The sequence below is a fragment of the Gracilinanus agilis genome, chromosome 4, assembly GCF_016433145.1.
Source record: "Gracilinanus agilis isolate LMUSP501 chromosome 4, AgileGrace, whole genome shotgun sequence".
Taxonomy (NCBI): Eukaryota; Metazoa; Chordata; class Mammalia; order Didelphimorphia; family Didelphidae; genus Gracilinanus; species Gracilinanus agilis.
In genome coordinates, this window is record NC_058133.1 from 215750842 (window position 1) to 215770999 (window position 20158).

General features: G+C 33.3%; 1 pseudogene; it reads right to left on the reverse strand.

The window, feature by feature from the left end:
* Positions 1-1823: 1823 nt before the first annotated feature.
* On the reverse strand, positions 1824-14535 carry LOC123246220 (annotated as a pseudogene).
* Positions 14536-20158: the final 5623 nt, after the last annotated feature.

Sequence of the window (20158 nt, forward strand, 5' to 3'; positions counted from 1 at the left end):
CATTAATAATGTTCTTTCCCTTCCCTCCTCCAAGTCCCCTCCCATAGCCAATGAGCAATTCCACTGGATTTTACGTGTGTCATTGATCACGACCCATTTCCATATTATTGATATTTGTACTAGTGTGATTGTTTAGTCTATATCTCCAATCATATTCCCATCAAACCATGTGATGAAGCAGTTGTTTTTCTTCTGTGTTTCCGCTCCCATGGTTCTTTCTTGGATGAGGATAACGCTCTTTCTCATAATGCATCTGATTAAGTAACGAGACTTTATTACAAGAACTGAAAACCTAAGGCTAATTTGCATTTCCATCAACCCACTGTTCAGCATATATGCTTTAGCTGTACAAGTGCACTTTATGTTATACCATCACAGCTAGAAGCAAAAGTGTGCTTGAGCCAGTTCTATGAGCTCAGAAGAGTGAATTATGAAATTTTCAATATGAATATTTACTCCTCAACAATCAGCAAATGCTAAAAATCATATTTAACTGATTTGTTGTATGTTTTCTAGACTCAAGCAATAGATGGAAAAAAATATTAAAAATATAGATTAAATTTAAGTGTCAAAGGTATTTTTCCTTCCAAAGAGCTATTTGTAAAATACTGAATACCACACCATTTCCTAAAGCAAAAGCAAAATAAAAATTTAAAGAATCTGAGTCTTCCAATAATCTTTCTGACTTGAGTTAGAAGGGCTGAAAATTTGCTTAGTTGCCAAACTCAAAGAAGCATATGTAAACAGACTGTGAATGTTTGTATGTTTGCAGGTGTATGTGTGTGCACATATGTGTAAGATAGACAAGCAAAGAGTCAGATAAGAAAGCCTGGAACACAAACACAAAGGAAGAAGGGAAAGAGAGAGACAGAGAGAGACAAAGAGAGCACACTGATTAAGTGCTAAGGACACAAATAAAGGTAATCTATATAGTTCTTACCTTCAAAGAGTTGACATTCTAATGGAAGGAGACCATTCTAAGAAGGGTTAGAAAAAGGAAAGGATGTAATTTAATCTAATCAATAAAAACAAAGATTAGGAGAGTCTATAGAGAGTCCAGGCAGTAAGGCTGTAATCTTTCCTAAAAGGTGTTTCTAGGGGAAGAATCACCAATGAGATTAAGGCCTCACAACAGTGGGTTAAAATCCTAGATCTGACATGTATAAGTTGTATGATCATTGACAAGTCACTTCAGCTCCATGATTCTCAATTTCTTTTTCTGCAAAATGGAGAAAAAAATTCATGTTCTTTCCTCAGGGTTGTTGTGATATTTAAATGAAGAGATATTTGTAAAGTACATTATGAAATCTAATTTTTATATAAATATGAGCTACTATATTAAAAGCTTTTGCTTTCTTCTCTGGTGGTAACAATTTGTAATTTTTATATCATTCTATATTATTTAACCTCAGTGATAGTTAGCTAAATGAATATACATTGTAAGAATTGACAAGAGAGAAAAAAAATAAAGCTAAATTAGGAAAAAAAATCATTAAGCATGACTGACTTGGCTGAGAGATTAACTTTTGCCCCTGAATAGAGAAGCATAAAAACAAATTTCTGCCTCTGTAAAATGGATTATAAAAGCAAGGATTCAAACAGAACTCTCAATCTTGACCTATTTTCCTGTTAATAGTTAAGATAATGGAGAATAAAAAGAAGCAGTTATTCTTTTATCCCAGTGGTCACATGAAGGTCACCCAATGCTTTTAGCAGATGTGAATAAAAATAGATATACCTGCAATTAGAGCAAGATACAAAATTGAGCGTAACTGAGCACAGAGCAGTTGTTTCCATAAATGTTAATGCCATAATAGTCTGGATTATGCAGTACACTGTTGCTGAAATAACATTCGTTTGCTGTCAGCGCTCCTGTGTAAAAACAAATTAGCCAGATGATTAATGCATATCAAAAACAGCATGTGGATTCTCTTGGGCTGATGGCTCCCCCAGTATGAAATCTGCTGGCCCACGTGTCAGCCAGACAATTTCTGTACCAAAACGATATCCTTGGGGATTGTAGCAACCCTTGGAAAGATGTTTCTAATTGAGTCTCTTGCTTTTCACTCTTGTGCTCCTCATTAGAGAATTCTGCTTTACAAGAGGTGGAAGCCAGCATCAAGTTTGTTTAGGGGAACAGCAATAGCAGTCTAAGAAAAATGAAGAGATTCAGAGAATTAGAAACATTAGAAATGAGAACTTCTTTAGTTGTTACAGAGTCCAATACACTCAATTTAGAGAGGAGCAACTGAAACCCATATTGGTAAAATAATTTTCCCAAAATTATGGTTACTGATTTGGAGTGGTATTCAAACTGAGGCCTTTTGACTCTCACATATAATGCTATTTCCACTAAGCATACCATAATTCTATTTGAATAATAATGTTTTTGATTGTCTAAAATGAAATACATAGAAATGTTAAAGAAATCAATTAAATTTAACAATATTTTTAATTCATAATTCCTGAATAAGAACACCTATTCTAGAGTAATTCTATTCAGAATTAAAGAAAAAAAAACTAGTATGGAATCTGAGTGAATTGCTAGTATCTTAGTCTATGGATCACTCAAATACTACTTAACAACTTCAATTTCCCTAGCAATAGCATTATAGTAAAACAGTGTTTTCTAACATTCAGTACTGTAATTACGGAGTTTCTACTGGTCAGAACCATCATCCATAGAGAATGGTTATACATACTCTATTCTCTTTTCTTCCTCACTTATCTTGGAATAATATCAAATTAGAACTAGAAGACCTTGTCTAACAAATCAAATAAAAGACAAGTTTCAAGGAGTGAAATGTAATAGATGGAATGAATGATAAAAATGTCAATTTCTCAAAATGCAAGATTATTCTAATCTGACAGCTTTTAATTTCTCTCTGAATATAAAGTTGACTTACAAACATTATGGTATATCTGGTAGAATACTAGATTTTGACTTCTTCTTTGTTAGAAGTGAAATCACCATTTTCACTTTTGATACTGATAACTTTATTCTTTTCTTTCTCTTTTAAATCAAACTAACCAACAACCTATCTATTTTATTATTTTTTTTATGGAATCAGCTGATAATCTTATTTATTAGTTCAATATTTCTTTTACATTCTATTTTATTATTTTTTCTTTGATTTTTGGGATTTTCAATTTATGCTTTAATTGGTTATTTTAAATTTGTTATTTATCTAGATTTTGAGTTGCATGCTTAATTCATTGATGTGCTTTTTCTGTAATTTATTGATATAAGCACTTGGGGATTTATATTTTTTCCTAAATATTGCTTTGTTGCTATCCAATAAATCTTAATATATTATCTTCTCATTGTCATTCTCTTCAATGTTTTTTTCCTATGATTTGTTCTTTGACCCACCTGTTTTGAAAAATTTAGTTTTGAATTTTTTAAGTTTATTTAGTTTATTATTTAGTATTCAATTAATTTTTAATTACATAGTTTCCAACTAATTTTTAATTTGCCTTTTCATGAATCCTTATAGATTATACTTTTTATTGGAGTATGATGTGAAAAATTTGTGTTTATTATTTTTTCTTTCTGCATTTGACTGTGATGATTTTATGCTTTAGTACATGGTCAGTCTTTGCATATTGTTATGATGATAATAACAGATAGTTTGGAGAAGCAGATAAATGTTTGCAGGGCCAAATATAGCTTTAAGTCAAGAGCCCTAGATTGACAGGTTACAGTGAGGAAAGGAGGGGGTAAAACACTCCTGATTCTCAAACCCCTCCCCCTCTAACTGCTTCTGCTTCAGTTGGTAATGAAGACAGGAATAAGATTCTTCTGGTGAGTTTCTGTTATGGCTGAAACCCCAATAATGTTTCTTTCTTAAATTTATATTCCTCTCAGGTCAGTTAGAGGAGATATATAGAAATTATTTATCTAACTGTTGAGGACAGAGGAGATCTTAAACTGGCAGCCAACAGGATTCAATCTAGAAGTTCAGACTGAATTGTAAGTATCTTCCAAATAATTATCAGGCACAGATTTGAAGGTAAAAAGTTATATTAGGAATTAACAAGGAAAATTAGGGAAGTTAATGAAGGTATATTGAATAAAGGAAAGGTGACCCCGAACTGTTAAATTGATGCCCCTTCCCCCTCCTCACTGGAGGGATGAAGCATTTAACTAAAACTGGCTCTCTTGCTATAGATAAATATCTTACTCTCTATTTACTAAATAATTATATAATTATGTTAATGAAGAATAGTACTAACAAATAGGCTAATCCTATGAGTAGAAATCACTAGTTTATGCTACAATGGTTTCTCAGGAGAAACCCCAAGTCAGGAGAATCAAGCAGAGTATCCGCTCACATCCAATCCCACAAAATAACTGACCTCAACCCTTCTCAACTGCCCCTCACCCAAAGTTTTCCAGGGGGGTCCCCTGGAATTCTGGGTGAGGTCATCCCTGAACCTTTGAAGGGATTCCATGCTTTGCATCTGCACACAACAATATATACCGTGTCCTGCTGAAAAGAAGATATATTCCTTTTTATACCTATTAAATTCTCACTGACTATTTAATCTGTTTTTTTTAATTTCATGCATTTCCTTTACTTCTCTATTTATATCTTATCTTCAATAAATTTATCTAGTTCTCGTAGGGGAAGATTAAGGTCCAACACTATTGTAGTTTTACTATCATTTTCTGCCTTAAGCTCCTTTAGTTTCTCCTTTTAAAATCTGTATGCTATACCATTTGGTGCATATATGTTAAGTTCTAATATCACTTCATTGTCTTTACTACCTTTTATCAAGATGCAATTACCTTCCTCATCTCTTTCAATCAGATTTATTTTTGCTTTAGCTTTGTCTGAGTTTATTATTGCTACTCATGCTTTTTTTTGTCTCAGTTGAAGCGCAATAGGTTCTGCTCCAACCAACCTCTTACCTTTACTCTGTGCATTTCTACCTACCTCAAATGTGTTTCTTGTAAACAATATATGGCAGGATTCTGGTTTTTAATCCACTCCATTATCCACTTTCTTTTTATGGGTGACTTCATCCTATTTATTTTCACAGTTATGATTACCATTAGTGTATTCCCTTCTATCTTGATTTCCTATTTTAATCCTGCCTTTTCTCCTTTATCAATTTCCCTCCACACCAGTGTTTTGCTTTTAATCACTTCCCCATTCCCTTTCTCTTATATTACTCCCCTTCCACCCATCACCTTTCCTATTCCCCTCCTACTTCTTTTTAGGGTTTTTTAATCACCATTCTCAACTTCTCATTCCCTTATATTACTCTCCTCCTCACCATTCTCTTATTCTCTTTCTCCTTCTCTATAGGGTAAGATAGAATTCTATGCCACAATGAATCTGATTGTTTTTCCTTCTCTTAGCCAATACCAATGACAGTAAGGTTTAAGTATTACACATCACCATCCTCATCCTCCCTTTCACTATGATAGTTTTCCCACTCCCACATCTATTTATGTGATATAATTTACTCCATTTTACTTCTCTCTTCTCATTACTCTTAGTGCAACCATCTTTTTCACCCCAGGTTGTTTTTTTTTATAATATATCATCCTAAATAGCTTACTATCACACCATCTGATTATGTATATTTCTTCTAACTACTTTATTATTGATAATTTTAAGAGAGACAGATATCATCTTTCCATAAAGCATCATAAACTATTGGACTTCATTGAAGTCCTTAGTTTTTTTCCTTACTTTTTTATGCTTCTCTTGAACTTTCTGCTTAAATCAGTTTTTTAATCAAAAAAGCTTGGAAATATAGTCAGTTTTGATGGGTAGTGATTCTTGGTTGTAAATGCATTTCCCTTGCTTTCTAGAAGATCATATTCCAAGTCTTCAGATCCATCAATGTGGAAGCTACCAGATTCTTTGTGATCCTAACTGCAATTCCACGATATTTGAATTGTTTCTGGCTACTTGTAATATTTATAATACTAGTTTCTGAGTAAGAAAAAGCTAGATTCATAGCCTGACTTGCCTTTTTATTAAGGAAATTTATTAATATTTTCTGTGTTTATTAAAGCTATAAAATATGTAAAGTTACCCACTCCAATTGTGAGATTTTTGAGTTATCTTTCAACCATCACTTCTTATAGCATGTGCTTACTTAGCTAAAATGACTGGGATTAAATAATAATAGAATGGTACAAAATAATTGCTGATACTTATATAATATTATTAAGTGATTTTTTCAGTCACCAAAGCTACTGAAGGCTGAGAAAGAAGGGTCTCTGTGCCAAAGTCTTCAGTGTTATCAAAAACTCAACATTAGCAAATGATCTAGTCTTATTAGTAGAAAAAGTACAAAAGAAAGTCATCTGCTTTTCCATTGTACTCTTTGGACACCTGGGCCTTTTCATTCGACTTGCAACTAAAATTTCCTATATGTGTTATCTCCTATTAGAATGTGAAGTCCAGGAGGGTTGGGATTTTCTTAAATTCTTGCCTGTTTATTGCTCTGTAGTAAGCACTTAGGAAATATTTTCTTTCATTCATTTAGTCATTGATTAATTGTCTATGGTCTGCATTAATGGTGGGAGATATCTCAGCTATAAAACAATAATAGGTCTTTTATTTATTGACTTGACTACATAATTACCTGGCAAACATTATTTTGTTTTCTCCTTGAGAATCTATTGTTTAAAGAGCCAAAGCAAGGCATTATTTAAATTTAAATTTAATTTTTATTATGGACTTAAGAAATATAAACATGAACATTTTCAAACATAAAAGACATAGTTTGTATGTGATACTATGCCAGCAGGTAGTTTTAATGTATATTAAATTTAACAAGAAATTAAGAAATTTGTTGTTATTAGTTGTTTTCACTGGTAACCGACTCTTCATGATCCCATTTGGGGTATTCTGAGCATAGATACTGTGGTTTTTTGCCATTTTTCTCCTTTATTTTATAGATGAGGAAATTAAGGCAAACAAGGATAAGTGACTTCATCTTGGGTCATAAAGCTAATAAAGGTGTGAGGGTAGATTTGAACTTAGGAAAATTAGTCTTCTTAACCCCAGATCTGGTGCTCTATCTACTGCTCCACCTAGCTGCCCTAATGGTAAGAAAATTGGCCTGATTATCTGTCTACTTCTTTATTTTTTAATTTATATAAACATTTTTAATAATAATTTTCTGACACTTTTGCAATCCATATTCTCTTTCTCCCTCCCACCCTTCTACACTCCTCAAGACAGAAGGTATTATGATATATGTTGTATGTTTATCACTACATATATAAATATATATATATGTATATATATATATATATATAATGTGTACTGTTTATATACATAGATATGTCTATATTTATGTTCATTATGTTAGGAAAGGAGAAAATTTTGTGGAGAAAATAAAGCAAAGAATGACATACTTCAATCTCTATTCAGATTCCATCAGTTTCTTTTATGGCAGTGTCCCTTGGGGTTATCCTGGATCTTTGCATTGCTGATAATGGTTAATTCACAGATGGTTGATCATCATACTTATTGCTCTTAGTGTGTATAGTGTCCTCCTGGATCTGCTCACTTTACTTTATATCACCTCATATAAATCTTTTAGGTTTTTTTGATTGTCTTGTTCATCCTTTCTTATAGCACAATAGTATTCCTTTACAATTATGTACCTCAACTTGTTCAACCATTCTCCAGCTGATGGACAACCTATCAATTTCCAGTTATTTGACACCACAAAAAGAGGTGGTATAAATATTTTTATATAAGTAGGTCCTTTTCCTTTCACTTTGATCTTTTGGGGATGAAGACTTAATTATGGTAATGCTGGGTCAAATGGTATTCAGTTTTGTGACCTTATAGAAATGGTTTCAAATCACTCTATGAAATTATTCTATTAGTTTCCAGCTCCACCAACAGTGCATTAGTGTACCAGTTTTTACCACATTTCCTTCAACATTTATCCATTTCCTTTTTTGTCATATCTGATCAATGGAAGGTCGTACCTCAGAGTTGTTTTAGTTTGCTTTTCTCTAATTAAAAGTATTTTTGAGTGTTTTGTTTTTTTTTATATGATTAAAATAGTTTTAGTTTCTTCATCTTGGAATTGTCTATTTACATCCTTTGACCAACTGGGGAATACTTTGTGTTCTTATGAATTTGATTCAGTTTTTATGATGCAATGATGTTTTATTCATTGATATACCACAATTATTGATCGATCTCCAAATTGAAGAATATCCATTTTGTTTTCAGTTCCTTTTGATTACAAAATCTACTGCTTTAAAAAAATGGTATTTTTTGAGTCCTTTCCTTCAACTTTTGTCCTCTTCTTTTTTTCTGGGGGGAGGGTATTATTAATAGAAATTAATAATACAGTTTGTTTGTGTCTAAAATCTTATCTTACATCTTAGAACTGTGAAGATGGGATTAAGTCTGCCCTCGCCCACTTTTAGATATAATCACCAGAAGTGTATACACCATCACATTTCCTTTAGTGAGGGGAGGTCCTCAACCCACTTGCTAGAGTGGGTGACAACTCATAAATGACTGACTGCCCCCTGGGCAGTCCTAAGAAAATTCTAAAACTGCAAATGGTCCATGTAAAGTGGAAGGAAGGCATAGGAAATGATGTAAAAAAGGGTCTTTAAACGTAGTTGCAAATTCCTATGACCAGAAATTTCTTCTTTGAACATGGATTTGGAAGAGCTCTACCTTGGAACCTCCAACTGCTCTTGGATCTTACTTTAAGATTACCATGTGGTGAGTGAAAAGGCTGACTCCTTTCCTGTCTTCTGAGGGGACTAATGTCCAGAGAGGCCCCCTCCCCCATCTTCGAAAAGGAGGCCCCTTGGCTGGAGACTTTGCTTAATTTATCCCTATACCATCTGGCTGGAGCTTCTGGAACCCTACTGGAGTAAAGCCAGGGCCTGAACAAATGGTCTACCTCAGTGATGGGCAAACTTTTTAAAGAGGGGGTCAAAGGAAAGGAAGTGCTCATCTGTCAGTCTGTTTCTAAGGCAACTCTTTCAAAGTTTCATTGTATTGTATCCTACTCATTGTATTTATCAGATTAGGAATAATGTTGTGCCACAGATAGAACATTTGAGGGGCTGCATCTGGCCTGTGGGCTGTACTTTGCCCATCACTGGTCTATTCTACCTAATTAAGCTAGATTTCTTACTCAACCCTCTTTCTCATTTTTCTACTTTCATGTTTTCCTTCTATTTTATAAGTAAATTGCCATAAATGTCATTTTGACTTGAGATATATTAATTTCAGAGACCACACTCTTATATATTTAGTCCAAACTTAATTTTTTATCCCTTACAGAATCGATACTGTTTATTGGTTCCAAGGCAGAAGAGTGGTAAGGACTAAGCAATGGGTGTTGTGAATTGCCCAGAGTCACACAGCTAGGAGGTGTCTGAGGCCAGATTTGAACCCAGGACCTCCTGTCTCTTGACCTAGCTCTCAATCCATTGAGCCACCTAGCTGCCCCAATAATAGTTTTTAAAATTACCTTTGTGGAAGAGTATCACTCCAGTTTTCTCTTTCAAACTCTATCTGTATCTCAAATTGTCTTTCTATAGATTTCATAGAGAGATACATGCATTTCTCTTTACTTCCCCCTCCTTTTTTCCCCTCCCCTACCTTTCCCACATCCCCTTCTGTCTCTCTGTCTAAGTCTCTGTAGAAGAGTTCTGTCTGTCTAAAGAACAGCTTAAGGTTGACCATGCATACCAGCTCACTGCTTAGCTGCTTTGGGGATACCAAAATCTCCTAACCTGGGGTCTTTGAGGTTGGATGTTGAAGCAATTCCAATATTGGCCACTGAGTAGGAAAACTTGATGACTCAGTGAACCTTTATAAGAAAGTGTGATTCTACCTGTGGCTCTCATTTGCTTTGACTCTCCAGGTGCATCATAAAATTCTAGGATTTCCTTTAAAATGTGGAGGAGGAAGATGGCAGATTCATACAGAGTATCTCTGTGCCACCATGAGAATCTTCTCTAACCAAGATTAAAATATCACTACAAAATAAGTATAGGAGTAAAAAAAAACAACAAAGAGACAGTGAATCAAAGGAATGAAAAAATAGGGGAAAACATTAACTATCTTACTGAACAAATAACTGATCTAGAAAATTGATCTGGAAGAGACAATTTGAGAACTATTGGACTACCTGAAAGACATGATCCAGAAACAACCTTGGATATCATATGATAAGAAATTATCAAAGATAAATGCCCAGAGATCCTCAAATAAGAAAATAAAATTGAAATTGAAAGAATTCACAGATCACCTCCTGAAAGAATATCCTCAAATAACAACTTCCAGAAATATAATAGCTAAATTCAAGAGCCACCAAACCAAGGAAAAATACTTCAAGCAGCCAGAAAGAAACTATTCAAATACCATAGAGCTACAGTCAGGATCACATGGGACCTAGCAGCTTTTACTTTAAAGTATCATAAGGAATGGAATATGATATTCAGGAAGGCAAAAGATTTAGGTTTACAACCCAGAGTTACTTATCCCGGAAAACTGAGTATGTTCTTTCAGGGGGAAAATGGATATTAAATAAGTTAGAAGATTTCCATGCATTCCTGAGGAGTAAGTCAGAATTAAACAAAAAATTTGAAATCCAAACATGAGTACAAGAAAAGCCCCAAAAGGTAAATAAGAAAGAGAAAATTTAAGGGACTCATTAAGGTCAAAATGTTAATATGTCTACAAATAAAGAGGATTTCTATAATTCTCAAAAATTACTCTTGGGAGTAGATAGAAGGAATTTACTCAGAAAGAGGGTGGAGAAGTAAGCTGATTAGGATGATATGATGTATATGATGATATATGATTATATGATATATATGTAAATGTGATGATATGGAATTATATGCATGTATGATATGATGTGCATGCATATGAATGATATGATAAAATAAACAATGAAGGGCTCAAAGAAAGTGTTACACAGAGAGATAAAGGAAGGGTGAGATAGAATGGGATAAATTATATAAAATAAAGAGGCTTGAAAAATCATTATAGATAGGGGAGGATAAGTGTGGTGATGGGCAATGCTTAAACTTTCCTCTCATCTTAACTTGCTCAGAGAGGGTAAAACAAGTATACTCAGTGGGGTATAGAATTCTACCTTACCCCAATTAGTGGGGTATATAATTATATCTCACCTCACAGAGAAATAGAAGGGGAATAAGACAAGGGAAGTGGGAGGTAAAAGGAGGGAGGAGGAAGTGGGGCCATGACAAAAAGCAAAATACTGGTGAGGAGGAACAGAGAAAAAGGGATTAGAGAAGGATTTAAAGGGGATAATATAATGGAAGCCAATACATTCCTGTTACCTGAGTACTTTGAAAATAACTGAAATGTTATTAGATTGATTCTTACCTTCAGATCTGGTGAGAAGAGTACAACATTTCTTTGGATACAAATATCCTACTTTAAGAACATAACACAATAGCACTCCCTCCTTTCCTGGCCACTGCTTCTCTGAAGAGTTTCTTTAGTGCTCTTGCAATGTTGTTTGGGCTGAAATTACAGTTGTGTCACCAGTGAAAGCAAATAAAAAGCATTTGTATATTTTCTCTGCTAATGAAATATCCCAAATGCTTAGACTGCTTTTCACCACAATATGTCTCCACCAAGAAGACAGAAAATATGCATGGATTCTGTCATTTCTTTGACACTTTTTTCTTTATTGTATTTTCTTTTCTAAACAACTACCTTTTACTACTTCCTAGATCACATACCTGAACGGAATTAGAGTGAAATCTAACCACAGAGAACTGGCATCTGTAATCAAAATATACCTCCAGAGGTTCTGTGTTTGTTTTTCTAACCATATATATGTGGTCTGAGGCATTGTGGGTATTTTTTAACCTTTGAGTGTAAAATACCTCAATTTCTTTCTTGAAAATCAAGGCAGAGAAATAGTATATTTTATTGTTATTATTATTTAGATATTTCTTGTCTGCTACTATGATTACAATGAATGAACAGAGGTCAGGAAAATTGTGAAAGTATACAATAGGCAATCATTTGTAGATAGAAATGTAACTGTCAGGTAGTTATCCTTGCTCTCATTATCCACTGAGCTATAAAGAGTACATAATGCTCACTCTCTCTCTTTCTAAAAGGCCACTGTAGAAAACATGTTCTAAAGTAATTGAAGTACTTACTCCTTTATCTCTTAGCACTTTGTCCATTCATTTAACCCATTTCTTCAGTTTTGGGACATTTATGGTCTCTATGTATGGATGTTAGCATAAAAATAGAGAGATGGATAGTGAGATAAAACGGGAAATCTATAACCCTAAAATCTCTATATAAATACTTTGTATCTTTTTCTTGCTCAATATGTCTTTATATTTGCATACATATGTATCCCTACATAGATCTTTCTATTATATTGTTTGTTGTTATTATAGATTATATTATATTATATATGTGTACCTTTGTTCTCTGCTAATCTGCTACTAAATTGTAAGCCCCTTGAAAACAAAGATAAATTCATTTTTTTCTTTAATCATTTGTACAATTCTTTGCATTTCCTGAGTGCTCAATTATTGTTCACTGAATGAATAAATGAATGAACAAAAATGGCAGCTTACCAGTACTTATCCTCATGATACTGAACTGTGATAGTATTGATTTGAGCTCTCTAAAGTAATATCAGCTCTTCATGGAGCAAGTGAGATAAATCATGTTTGTAGATATGACAGGATGAACTTCAGTATTTAAATAGCATTGCATCCTCAACATGAAGCATGTCTCACAGAAGTCATTACCCTTTTCATCAGGAGTGTCAACTCTTACTCTTAGGGGATCTTGCAAACAGGATGGGACTACATTGATATTTTGGAGGAAATTTTCCACAAATGCTTGTGCTGCTAATTTTGGTGCCCCAGTCGCAATTATAACCATATCTAGTAGCTCATGCTTGCTATAGTCTTTACTCAGTGTTAAGGCTATTTGCATTTATAACTTTATTTTCTTGCTTAGACAGTAGATTGACTTCATATTTGGTAGCCCAGCTGTGTTTATACTAATTTAAAATCTTTATTTCTCAATATATTTTTCTACATATCATAACCCCTGAGTTTATAACTTGCTAATGAATATACACTTTACATTTATAACTTACTCTATATATTTTAAACTTCATATAGATGATTCATCAATGTCAGTTAATAATTAAAACAATAAATACAACTTATTGGTTATGAAACTAAGAACAAAATTAAATGTGCATATTTATTCTAATGAACTCTCTTTAAATATTTCTCTAAGTCATGTTACAATGGTAAATAAAATCTACTTATAGTAAGAACATGATTTAACTAACTTCTGCTCATTTTATTTTCCTCACAAAATTGATTAACTATTACTGTATTATATACTCTAAATTGCAAACCAAATACTTTAATCCACATATCCACAACTCAAATTATATATGCTACAGTTTCCAAACTAGGTGGAAGGCACCAGCAATGTGATAATTAAACAGAATGCTGCACATAGTGGGTAATCAATATATATTTGTTGAACATAGAATGATTTGAAAGACAATTATTGTTGAATTAGTACATATTGTTATTCTATAGTGAATTTTATTAGGCTAGAGAAATCATTTCATCCATATTGTTCAATTATGAACTCTGGATTTTGGAATTAAAGGAAAAAATTATTAAATAATGACTGGGGGGGAAGCAAGCTAATTCTAGTTACTATATAATAGTACTTGATAAAAAGAAAAACAAAGAATACTTATGCTATCTTGTTTGTATAACCAAAAGAGGCACTGATAATTATGGAACTGATAACTTGGGTAAATTTATAGAGTTGGCAGGTAGAATGTTATTTTTCCAAAACAAGAGAACTTTATTATCCCAATCTTAATTCCTCCATTTCCCTGGATACATAGTGTTAATGGAAAGTGGTGCTAATATAGATACAGTGTTTAAACCTAATGTCTTATTTTTCTGGGTTTGATGTTTGTCTAACTATGCAATTGTTTAATTAAAGTATGCTATGAATTATAAAATTAGTTAGTTATAAGGTTTACTTTTTACTGTTCTGAAGCCAATTGCACACTTTCACTTCTAATGCAATAATAAGGTAATTAAATAATACTAAATAGTTTTATCAAGAACATTTTGATAATTTCTTATATTAAAGACTGGTATAATATTTCTATTTAGCTACAGGATAATAGCAATGGTAAAAACATAATAAAGTTCATAGTGTCATTCTTCCATCTTATTTTACAGGTTCCATCAGATGTAGCATCACAAAAACATGAGCTGGCTGTGTGTAAACCAGATCCACTCTTCTGCATCACTGAACAAGTAACAATTTATTAATATGTCTTCCCTAACTTTACCAAATGGGTTAAGGATTGTTCCACTATAGCTGCAGTCCACTGGCTGACATTCTGATTATAGTCCACAATATCCAATATAGCATCTATACACTCTTTCACAATATTGTGTGCTTCATCAGCATTGAAGCCAATCTCATCATTGTGGGGTTGATATTCCTTCATGGCTGTGGCTGCTCTGGCACTGCATCTTTTAAAAGGAGGTTGGGAAAAGGGCAATTTACTCTGATCCTTCTCTGGTATCCCTTGGGTCATGAATATTTGGCAAGACTGAGCCAGGGATTGGGTTGCTTTTTTTAGTTCATTCTTCTCTAATTTTAGGCATATCCGTATCTAACCTAGATAATGTTTCCAGACTTCAAGTTGACCCAGTGAATTTGGTGGTTCCAAATTCACAGAACTTAAGTGGAGAAAGTGCCATTATAAGACTGATAAAACTTTATATGTGCTTAGTTTCTGCATCAAATTATGGCCTAGTAAGTTAACTAATAACTATTCCTTCTTGACAAGATATCTATACTCTTTTCTTCAATACCATTTTAGCATTGGAGGCAATAGCTCACCTTATCCTTTTGGAGTTTTTTATTTTTATTTTTATTTTGAATATGTTTGGAGTTTTAAATTAGGTTATGAACTACTTGAGGGTAGGCACAGTATTTCACTTCTTTTTGTATCCAAGCATGTAGCACAGTGCCTAGCACAGAATGTGTGCTAAATAAGTTGCTATTAATTGATTGATTGAGCTTTAATTTCATATCTGAGGACCAGTGAAAGTATTATACATTTTAAAGGTAAAAGCCTATTTTGAATTAAGGTGGCCCAATCCCATTAGTGATAGAAACCTTCCTGTTCAAACCAGGAGCATGATAAGTAAGCTGCATGCAATTTACCCAAATCATATTGTTTTTTGAGAACTTTTTGGAGTAGATAAGAACTATATTTCGCTATCTCAAAAACACCAAAAAGATAAAGATAAAAATGTACCAAGTGCATATATAGGCAATCCCCTAACATACTGGCCAAGATTTTTCAGTCCTTCCTCATCAAAAGCTTTCAACTAATTCTTTGGGAAATATGTTTTCCTGTGAAAATATTATTAGTCACCAGAATTTTAGTTTTGTCTTGTGGAAAATGAGGAATGGGATACATATTTGCAAACATCTTAATGAAAAACAAACAAACAAAAAAACAGATGGGCCTATTTTCATCTTTTTTATTAGCTAAGGGACATTTTAAGCTGCCCAGAGCAATTATATGACCTGGAATTTCTGCAAATTATTTGAATGATATTAAACATTGGGAAAAATTATACTTTCTTGAAAAATCATAAAATTTTGTTGAATTTAAATCCAGAATCTATTATTTTGTTTTGGAAAAATTACTTTGTGATTTTCTGGGGAAAACAAAGCAAATTATTTCGATTACACTTCTTTTAAAACTATACAGATAAAATTTGGTGAAGGCAGCATTTTATAATCAAATGAGAATTAAGTAGAATGAAATGTTTATAAACCTAGGTTCTATTAACAAATCTTTTAGTAGTTAGAAATTCAATAGTATAAAAGTTATTTCATTTACTCCTGGCCTTGGTATCTTTATTTATAATTAAAAAAAATCTTAAATGATCTGTAAGATACTTTTTATTACTTTTATAATGTAGCAAAGATCAATAATTCTTCTTTGCAAGTTATTCCTTTGAATACTACTTAATTTTCTCATATATTTAATCTCATTTTTCTGATCTCTAGAATAATCCATGGGTATGATCCTTTATTTCTGAAATAATATTATTTCATTATATTTTTCCTTTGATCAATTAAGCTCAGTCCTCTTTCTGTTTCATTATTTTTTAACTAAAGTGGTAAAACTTTCTTTCCCAATATTAATTGCTCATATCTCTTCATAGTAAATATCTTAATATCCTGGGATTAAATAAATAATGCTGAGTATATTGAAAACAAAACAAATAAAGCAAAAGCATAATTATTTGAAATACATTAGCTGTATGAAAGATTATAGGCAGAATGATCCCAAATCTTCAACATAATTACATATGACTTTATTTATGTGAAAACAGTCCCACAACAATTAGCTAATTCATGACACCAAATAAAGTCTTTTTATGAGAATTATGTCGATCCTCTTCAAAAGGTAAAAATTACAAAGACTTCACAAGGATTTTTCCTCTTTGCTTTCTACATTCTTTCTGATTATAATAGGAAAATTAATCTTTCAAGATTATTTCCAAAATAATCTGATACTGGTCATGAAATAGAGGAGCAAATGAAGGAAATAGGTTAAGAAATCAACACATTGTTAATGATCATATTAGTTAATGATTATAGTAACCTAGTATTTGATAAAGAATCAAGCAATTGGGAAAAGAACTCACTACTTGACAAAAACTGTTGGGAAAACAAAAACAATATTGCAAAAACCCGTGTCTTACAACATACTCAAATATAAAGTCAAAAATAAGACTTGAACTAGAAATAAAGGGTGATACCACAAACAAATTAAGGGAACACAGAAAGGTTTACTTGTCAGACTTATCAATAAGCAAAGAATGTAAGAACAATACATAGAAAATAAAATGAAAAAATGCAAAGAACAATTTTATTATATCACAAAAAAGCTTTTGCAAAAGCAAAACCAATGTAACCAAGATTAGAAAGGAAATAAAATGAGCTGGGTGGTGCAGTAGATTGAGAGGAAGATCTAGAGATGAAAGGTCCTGGGTTTAAATCTGGCCTTCTATACTTCCTAGCTGTGTGATCCCAGGCATGTAATTAAATCCCTATTGTCTAGTTCTTACCACTCTTCTGCCTTGCAACTAATACACAGTATTGATTCTAAGATGGAAGGTAAGGGTTTTAAAAATCTATATGTTGGAGGGGAAATATCAAATTGGGGGAAAAGTCATAGTGTCTCTGAAAAAGGTATTGTGTTTCATATATATAGAGAAGTGAGCCAAATTTATAAGAGTAGATAGCATGTTCCATTGGATAAATGGTCAAAGAATATGAACAGGCAGTTCTCAGATGAAGAAATTAAAACTATCTACAGTCATATGAAAAAATGCTCCAAATCACTGTTGATCAAAGAAATGCAAATTAAAACAATCTGAGATACCTCACACCTTACATATTGGCTAATATGATCAAAAAAGATAATGACAAATGTTGAAAAGGATGTAGGAAAATCGGGACATTAATACATTTCTAGTAGAACAGTGAAATGATATGACAATTCTGGAGAACAATATGGAACCACGTTAAAAGTTCCAATGAAGGTTCCGGTTTAAGGTGGTGGCAGAGTAAAAAGCAGCTCTTAACCTCTGCTGACCAAAACATATAGGACTTCTCAAGGAGACAAAAAAAACAAACCCAGTCGAACGGAGGAACCCTACAACAGGGTGCAGGGTGGAAGGTATGTGGAATCGGGACATTTCCATGCTATAAAGGGGTGAAACAGCTCTCACTAAATCACGGGCTGAGCAACAACCCCCCCCACCTCCTCCACATACACACCACCTATAGCGCCAAAGCCAGCTAAAAACAAATAGAGCAAGTTTGGGGCACCCATCGAGTCATTAGCAGTTCCAGGGCCTGTTCCTGAGAGCAGCAAGATTTAAGTCCCCAAAAAAGCTAAAGAACGAGCAGGAACTCTGAGCGTGGAACTGGGAAAAAATCTTTATAACAAAAAACTCTGACAGGGGTGTAATTACTCAAATACACAAGGAGTTATATCAATTGTATAAAAAATGAAGCCATTCCCCAATTGATAAATGGGCAAGAGACATGAATAGGCAATTTTCAGGTAAAGAAATCAAAAGTATCAATAAGCACATGAGAAAGTGTTCTAAATCTCTAATAATTAGAGAAATGCAAATCAAAACAACTCTGAGGTATCACCTCACACCTAGCAGATTCGCTAAAATGAAAGAGGGGGAGCGTAATGAATGTTGGAGGGGATGTGGCAAAAGTGGGATATTAATGCATTGCTGGTGGAGTTGTGAACTGATCCAAACATTCTGGTTGGCAATTTGGAATCATGCTCAAAGGGCTATAAAAGAATGCCTGCCCTTTGATCCAGCCATACCATTGTTGGGTTTGTAACCCAAAGAGATCATAGATAAACAGACTTGTATGAAAATATTTTTAGCTGTTCTTTTTGTGGTGGCAAAGAACTGGAAAAGGAGGGTATGTCCTTCAATTGGGGAATGGCTGAACGAACTGTGGTATATGCTTGTGATGGAATACTATTGTGCTAAAAGGAATAATAAACTGGAGGAGTTCCAGGTGAACTGGAAAGACCTCCAGGAACTGATGCAGAGCAAAAGGAGCAGAGCCAGAACATTGTACACAAAGACTGATATACTGTGGTAAAATCAAATGTAACGGACTTCTGTACCAGCAGCAATACAATGACCCCGGACAACTTTGAGGGATTTATGGTAAAGAACGCTACCCACATTCAGAGGAAGGACTGCAGGAGAGGAAACATATAAGAAAACAGCTGCTTGAACACATGGGTCGGGGTGGACATGATTGGGGATGGAGACTTGAAACCTACCACACCAATGCAACTACCAACAATTTGGAAATAGGTCTCGATCAAGGACACATGACAAAACCAGTGGAAATGTGCATCGGCCATGGTGGGGGGAAGTGCGGGGGGTGAAGGGGAAAGTAGGAGCATGAAGCATGTAACCATGTTAAAAATGAATATTAATAAATGTTTTAAAAAAAGTAAAAAAGGCATCTACTTATATTAGATACCCCAAAGATTTAGGTGAGGATCAAATGAGCTACTGTAAGTAAAGCTCTGTAAATGTAAAATGTTTTATTTTCATACATATATGTATTATAGACATATAATTATATATGCACACATACATATATACATATATGTAGACCTATGATTCTATTAGTACAGAGAACTCCTGATGATGAAAAAGAGAATCTTTTCTCTCAGTGCAGATTGACACATATTATACAACTAAATGTCTTAAAGATTTGTTAATCTTAAATGTGTTTTCCCCCATAAATCAACTATGGAAGATCTACCCCAAATCCTAGAGAGCTACCTCAAGATCTTTTCATGTTCCACAGGTACTAATATTCCACTTGAGCTACCCAACCACATTATATAGTGTTATTCTTCATTCACTGCATGACCAATTTTCCTTTTTTTCTATTCACATATTTTCTTTAATCATATACTACTTCTTGTGAATAAATCTTAATTTCTAATAAGCTGTAGCTCATTTAGAGTTAACATATGTTTCTCCAGTATCATTTCATTCATCCTCCATATTTTGAAATCATAATTTTCTATGATTTGCATACTTATTTTTTTATGTAAAGGAACAATGTAGAACAATTGATATCACCGTGGAATTTTCAAATCCATCCTATTATTCTCACTATTCAAAGTTGGGCCAAAGTCATAGACTAACTTCAGTGTTAATAGTCTTCACATTTGGAAATCATTATTTGTACTTTTCCTAAAAATTTTTTCTTTTCTCTAAAGCCATCATGCTTCATAGTTATTTGCCCTGTCATGACTTTGAACTTATATTATTCTCATCTCTTACCACTTAGAATGAGTGGTTTGCTGGGCTTTGTAAAGGCTAGTGTAAGAAACATGAAGTCCAGAAGAGAGACCCAATCAAACTTTTTTTTTCTAGAAAATATGTGAAACTAGAAATTTCTGGAAATATGTGAAATGAGTACTACAGAAAAAACAAAGAAAGAAGATACAAATACTAAACAAGGGTTTTTTG